We start from the raw sequence: 6,813 nt of genomic DNA, 5'->3' as shown, positions 1-6,813 counted from the left end.
AGAAGAGGAGGAAAGGGAAAGAGACAGAGGGAAGAAATATAAGCTGAAGACATGAGCCGTCTAATGCAAGTGACATGAGCGCTTTAGCCAAGAAGGGCACGGTGGGAAAAGGTGGGGTAAAAAGCTTTTATGGATAACAGAGTGGCAGAAACAGAAAAGAAGTTACTGGGTGTGAATACGTGATGCTAAGCATTTAGAACTGAAAAAAGGCTCTGTGTTATTATGCACATTTTGCAAGGGGATTACAGAGAGTTGTTTAGGACACACCAAAAAAAATCCCTGAGAAGAAAACAAAGCCTGAGCGAAAGAGGATTTTCAAGATGAAGCAACAAGTTCAGCTCATGGGATTGCATAAAGAATTTCAGGCGGTATTTTACTTAAAACAATGCTTGTTGTTACAGCTTTGTTTAGGCTTAAACCCCTTTTTTTTAAACTCAATCTTTGCCATTCTGCCTCGCTTCCATGTTGCTGACACTTTATCTTAAAATGATAAGGCAAATTTGAACTAAAAGGAAACCGTTCCAGGGAATGCTAAGCAAACTACCGATTGTAAACATACACTGTGAACAGTCTATATTTGAGTAGCTTATGAGATTTATTTACTTTGACTCACGTCATCGCACCAGAAACCAGTCTTTTCAAACCGCAGGTAATCAGCGAGGGAACGGTGCCACGCTCACTAAAACCACTGAATCAGAGACTTTTTTTTAATGAGTCCTTGAGTAGTTATAGATTTTCATCAGTTCATACAAGCTCAGACAGTAGTCCTATTGGTTGTTACGTTAAACAAGAAGTTCAGACATTTTTCTGAGAACTTCCCTAAGTTGAAAAAACAGATAGCATTTAAAGAAGTTCCACTTCTCTAAGAGGACTTTGCACTACAAGTCTCGACACTTATCAGCTTGTGAGTGTTGCCGTTCCTGTTATTTGTTTCCTGCAAGCAAAAATTACTTGCATTTCTCAGCTTCCCCCCTTCAACAGATCACAACCACAATTACAGCCAAATTGTCCATGTTTAAAACAAACAATTTTAAAAAAGGAGGTCAAAAAAGACCCAAAGTTCACAGGGAACAGAGGGTACTGAAGTGCATTCACATAATGACCTGTTATCAGTTATCACCACATCCTGTGTCAGCACTGATCTGGACTCTGTCCTGATAAAACCCCGTTTCCCAAAAAACTGTGACGCTGAGTAAAAAGTAGAGAAGTTTAAATTCTTAGAGTTAACATTGTTTATATTTGGAATTATTTAATGTTATATTTGACTTTAAAATTGCAACAAACACGTAATATCTAATGTTAAAACTGATCAAATGTACTTAAAAAAATAAAAATATGAGATAGCGGTTCTTTCATGAACATTGGGATATTTGCCAGCAAAAAAAATGTAAAGAAGACTTGGTGAAAAATCTCACTGCTAATTAGTCTAACTAGTAAGATAGCTGAGCTTAAAAAGAGCATCCCAAATGGACTGAGTTTTTCAGAAGACTGGAAAAGCGTCACTACTCTGGGAAGGCCTTTGCGGTTAATCAGTTCAAGGATTTAAGGCCCTGCCCACATGTACACAAGTAAGTCTTTTGGTAAACATAGCCCTTTCTATGTATTTTTGCCATTTCTTTACACATAAACAGTGTTTTATGTGACTGATCTTTAAAACAAAAATCCTTCCAATGTAAGGATTTTAAGAAACTCGGTTTCTCCATATACACCTGGACAAGGCAAACAGATTTGGTCTTGTAAATCCAAAGGTGTATATCATGTGCATGTGGACACAGCCCAACCCCAACTGGAGGATTTGATCATTTACTGCGCAATATTACTAAAAGATTAACATAAGCCTGTGAAGTCAAGGGACAAGCCTGAAAAGCAGCACTAAATGGCTGTAATGCAGGACTGAATGGCTCACTATGTGGGCTCGGAAACAGTCTGAAAACCTGTGTCAGTGGACACAGCTCAGCACCACATCCACACACGTAAGTTAAAACTCGAACGAGATCCAGAAGCGTTGCTGCCTCCTCTGGGCCAAGCCTCATTGAGGATCGAGTGAAGCAAAGTGGAAACTCTTGAATTCATTAGGAAATTCTGGACACAGAATCCTCATGGCTACAGAAGAGAGGAACTGTGCAGCTTGTTATTAGCACAAAGTTTAAAACCCACTAACTGTGGATTAGTGGAAATACTTATTTATTTGTAGCATCATACACTGCTATTACGTCTCTGTCAGGGAAAGCCTTACTTGTTTCAGCAAGGATACGCACACACTCCTACAGGTGCTTAACTGCCTGCAGTCAATTCATTCAGATTATTCTGCAACAATAAAATAAAAATAAGGAAGCCCATAGAGTGGCTAAAATCCTATATCAAACTACGAAGCGGAAACCTTTCACTTTTCAAACTACAGCAACTGGCCTCCTCAACAAGAGAAGCGGGGCTGCAACACAGTGGGAAACATGGCATGCATTTACTGTCTTTTTACCATTCTCAATTAGAAATATATAAATGGATGAACGAATGTTATGCAAGCCACGTGATTCCACTTTTGACTGGCAGACACAGCAGTTGCTGTACAGTTTGTGAAATCATGCTGTTTACAAAGCAACCTAAGCAGTTTGACCCATATTACTAAGTGTGTATCCAACATTTTTCATCTACATTAAAATGTCCAGTGCTGTGCATATACACCGCTGTGTGAAAGCCAAGGAAGAACAACCTGCTGAAAAAACCCAAAGCACCTCAAGCCAAAGTGCCACGAGCAACACTGCATCAATTCAGTGTCGACCATGATTACAGCGCTGGAGTAATCTTCTGCACAAACTCCCATCGGTAGGACAAACTTCACTCTGCAGTAAATAAACACATTTACCAAGAATCAAAGCCGCTGCAAGAAGTGCAACTCCACTCCAGCTTTCCAAAGCCCCATTCTCTCAAATCTGGCATGTTCAGCAGGGAAGCTGAGGCAGGCCATTCTTCTTTCTTTTTTTGGGGGGTGGGCTCTTATTGTCCCCAGAAGCAGCTACGCACATTCCCGGGCAACCCTGATCATATGCAGCATGTGCCTGAATAATTCATTGGCATTCTTCACCTGGCAGGCTGGTTCATAGCGCCCCATGGGAAGGAGCAGCTCACGGAGCCTCCTCACTGCGGCTGACAGGTCGGACGGGAGAAGTGCTCTGCCATCCTCGTCCGACCTTGGTCCGCTGGACTATCCTGCTGCTGTCAGCAAACCGTGACCCTGTGACATATCGACCAAATATAAATAATAGGGCTTCAACTCTTCCCCCACCCCCGTCCTTTTTGATTTGGAAATCTAAACCGGCCCCCCCAGTCTACCGCATTGCTACAGCAGAGGGATGGGTCTGGCTCGCTCCGAGTTGGAGGATCAGTCTTCGGCCAACCTTCATCACACCAAACCCCGCAAGCAAGCAAGCATGCAGGATCATGACACGAATACTGATACATGACTGGTGGCTACTGCCGTTTGAAGCTGGAAGAAATGCCCAGATTTAGCAAACCCTCTCTTCTTTGATTTGGACTATTGTGCAGCCCGCACCACCTCATCGGCGACTGGCGGGTTCGGCTTACAGTAAAAATGGATCTATGTAACAGCAATAACCCCCATAAATAAATCCACTATGTTTGGCGGGGATTGTAGTTGCAAATGCATCGTAAAAGCACTGCAGACGGCTGAAGAGAATGGCAAAAAAAATGTGTCGAAAAATAGGAATCTCATTGACAATGGGGGAGAGAAACACAGCTTATTAAACAACACAAAGACAGGGGGTTTTGAGCGGATTGTAACAAGCCGCCAAAGCGCAGCGGACTGATTTCAGGAGAGCAAAGTTGCTCCAGAAGAAAGCTCAAACTGTGTGGACTGCTACGTGTCCTGTTGTTTCTGCCGCCACGGCAGGAGGAGAGAGGGACACGGGAGCTGTTGCAGTCCTAAGGTATGTGCGGGGGAGAACTGCCTAAACTGAGTAAAATAAAGACGGCAAGGCTTTTAGTCTGCGCTGTGTCTGATGTGGTGGAAGGAGATGGGTGAGCTCTCGTACCTGCTATCCGTCGCATGCGTCTGTGTAGGCGGATGAGCTCCCGGTTCGCCCCGTGTCTTCTCCACTTTCTTCCAACTTGACGTTAGCTAGCAAGTCTGCTAATCGGAGGCAGCCCGCAGGCTTTCCCCGTGCGAGCTCAGGGAAGAAGAAAAACAACCTCCGCTGCTACAGCACAACGTGGCAGAACAACCATTACAGCCCGGAGAAGAGAGGCTTTCCCCGATTCCCCGCTGTCATGAGTCTACTTGAAAAGTTTTTTGTTTTTTTTACTCGTTTTTATTTTGGCGTTGACAGCAAGGACCCAGTGGTGACGTCGGTACGTACCCGCCCACGCGTGCACACGCCCCCCACCGCCGCACACCCCTTCACCAGACAAGAGTCTACGCTACAGTCTGTGGGTTACACCCACCAGGAACAAAAGCCACTGTATATTATGATTGATGATGATCCGCTGCAGCACAGGTAGTGGAGACGTACAGTCTGCAAGTCATGCTGCTCTGCTGGCCGATGGACTAACGACTTGCAAGAAGATATCTCACACGCACAGAGTGGACTGAGATATGCTCAAGGGGCTCAACTGTTGAGCACCAAACCTATCCATCATAAGTGGATCATGAGGATTTAAGTTACCCCAGGTGTATTAAATAATATGAGCTCAAACACTCCTTATGTATGTGTCAAATGTAATGTTGAAAAAGCCCCCTTACTTTAAAGCCTATGGAAGGAAAACTATGTAAACGTGACTCGTAGTGCACTGAAATAAAAATGAAAACTACACTTTAGCTAAAAATTAAATGAACCTTTGTCAGATCTAACAATACAATAAATGTAATATTTAAAAAATATATACAGGACATCTCTCCTTTTTTCAACAATTTAGTCTGGTGCATGTGTTTACTGAGATAGGAACGTCAACATGACTGTAGGAAGTGTGTCACAGTGTTTGTGTTGTCATACATAATTAGAAGTTCTTAAACTTTGCATTTGACAAGTACCATTCAAGACACTGAGGCAAAAATAAAATTCAAATATTGAAATTAAGCATTAAAGAATAAAATAAAAACATAATATAATATAATATAAAATATAATATTAACTATAAGAGCTACTTTTAGCTCCTCCCATATTCACAAGGAGTCAAATAGCTCAGTATGTTTGCTTTGGCAGATTTTTAAGCTTTTTATGCAGATTGCTGACCCTCCCTGAACCTGGTTCTGTTGGAGGTTTCTTCCTGTTAAAAGGGAGTTTTTCATTCCCGCTGTCACCAAGTGCTTGTATAAAGGGGTTGTCTGATTGCTGGGGTTTTCTCTGTAACAAAAAACACCTTGAGGTGACTGTTGTTATGATTTCAATTTTCCTGTAGACTCCTGGTGGAGCATAGGTCCGCAACAACACCACGCCAACGGACTCTGTTCTGGGCCGTTCTCTTCATCTGGGTCCATGTCATTCCGGCGGCCTTCACTTTGCTCTCGACAGATCTTCTCCACGTCTGTTTGGGTCTCCCCACTTTCCTTTTCCCTTGTGGGTTCCAGTCCAGTGCTTGCATTGTGATGTTGTCGAGTGGTTTTCGAAGTGTGTGGCCTATCCAGCCCCATTTTCTCTTCTTGATGTCTTGACCGACCGGGTTCTGGCTGGTTCTCTTCCACAGGTCTGTGTTTGAGATCTTCTCAGGCCATCTGATGTTGAGGATGTGTCGCAAGCACTTGTTGATGAAAATCTGTATCTTGCTGGTAGTGATGTTGGTCACCCGCCACATCTCGGACCCATACAGGAGGACTGCTTTCACGTTGCTGTTGAAGATGCAGATCTTGCTGCGCTGAGATAAGGCTTTGGAGTTCCAGATGGGTCGCAGGGTGTTGAATGCAGCCTTGCTTTGTTGATCCCGCTTCATCTGTGCCTCCATTGCTGTTGACTATGGTTGTTATGATTTAGCACTATGTTATTTAAAAGTTTTACATATTTGATATAAATCATTTAGCATTGTGTAAATAAAATTTAATTGTCATTTGTAAACCAAAACACTATAAGGCCACTAATTATATTTAAACTGAAAAATAAAGAAATGCAAATAAAATCTAGGAAGAAAAATAAACCCTTCTTTCTGTAAAAAAAAGATTCAAAATGTACCTGTCAAATGATCTTAAACACAGTTACTCATTGTGTATTTTATTTGTACCCAGAGGGCAGTGTGTGCTGAGAAACAAAGAAAAGAAAATGATCGACTTGTGCATATTACACGTGCAAGATGCGTGATTTCTCTCTGTTGGCAAGGCATAAAAAAGCCCTAGCAGCTATCAGCACGTCTCATCCTTTACAAATGAAACAAACAGGCAAAAGGTTTGAAATGCACGATTGATTTGCTTTGGAAATTTAATGGTGAGACACACCTAGGGATTGCAGTAAACTCCTTTGTCTGCTATACAGTGCTCTGTTGCTCAATATATTTTTTTATGTAATGTAATAACTGCTTTCTCTTAGCGGTGGAGGGATTTTTTTTATATTAATGTGTCCGTTTTTATATATATATATATATAAGTGTGTGTGTGTGTGTGTGTGCATTTCTATATGAAAAAAATACATGTATGCTGTGAGTATAATTCATAAAAAGTCTCTTTTGAGATGTCAGTAAACCCATGGGTTTACTGACATCTCAAAAGAGACTTTTTATGAATGGTCTGAATTCAAGGACATCACTCAGTTACATAGCTGGAAAAAAAACGATGCAGACTACTGTTGAAGCAGGTTTCCAGGCAGAGTGAAATAC

The 6,813-nt window shown here is 42.0% G+C and overlaps 1 protein-coding gene across 4 annotated transcripts in view; it reads right to left on the bottom strand.

Moving 5' to 3' along the window:
- tlcd4b (TLC domain containing 4b) overlaps positions 1–4,387 on the bottom strand; it is a 19,423-nt gene extending 15,036 nt beyond the window's left edge. The window contains exons 1-2 of one of the 4 annotated variants that reach the window (XM_026165883.2): positions 4,050–4,257; positions 3,083–3,232 (exon numbers count right to left, since the gene is read on the bottom strand). The gene's annotated coding sequence lies outside the window, so the exon portion shown is untranslated. Of the gene's footprint in view, positions 1–2,863; positions 2,998–3,082; positions 3,233–4,049 lie in introns of those variants that run through there. The other 3 variants (XM_026165882.2, XM_080301011.1, XM_080301010.1) reach the window with 3 other exon arrangements.
- Between the last annotated feature and the right edge of the window lie 2,426 nt (positions 4,388–6,813).

The sequence above is a fragment of the Astatotilapia calliptera genome, chromosome 4 (genome assembly GCF_964374335.1).
Source record: "Astatotilapia calliptera chromosome 4, fAstCal68.1, whole genome shotgun sequence".
In the NCBI taxonomy this organism is placed as follows: domain Eukaryota; kingdom Metazoa; phylum Chordata; class Actinopteri; order Cichliformes; family Cichlidae; genus Astatotilapia; species Astatotilapia calliptera.
This window is presented reverse-complemented; position numbering and strand designations above follow the sequence as displayed.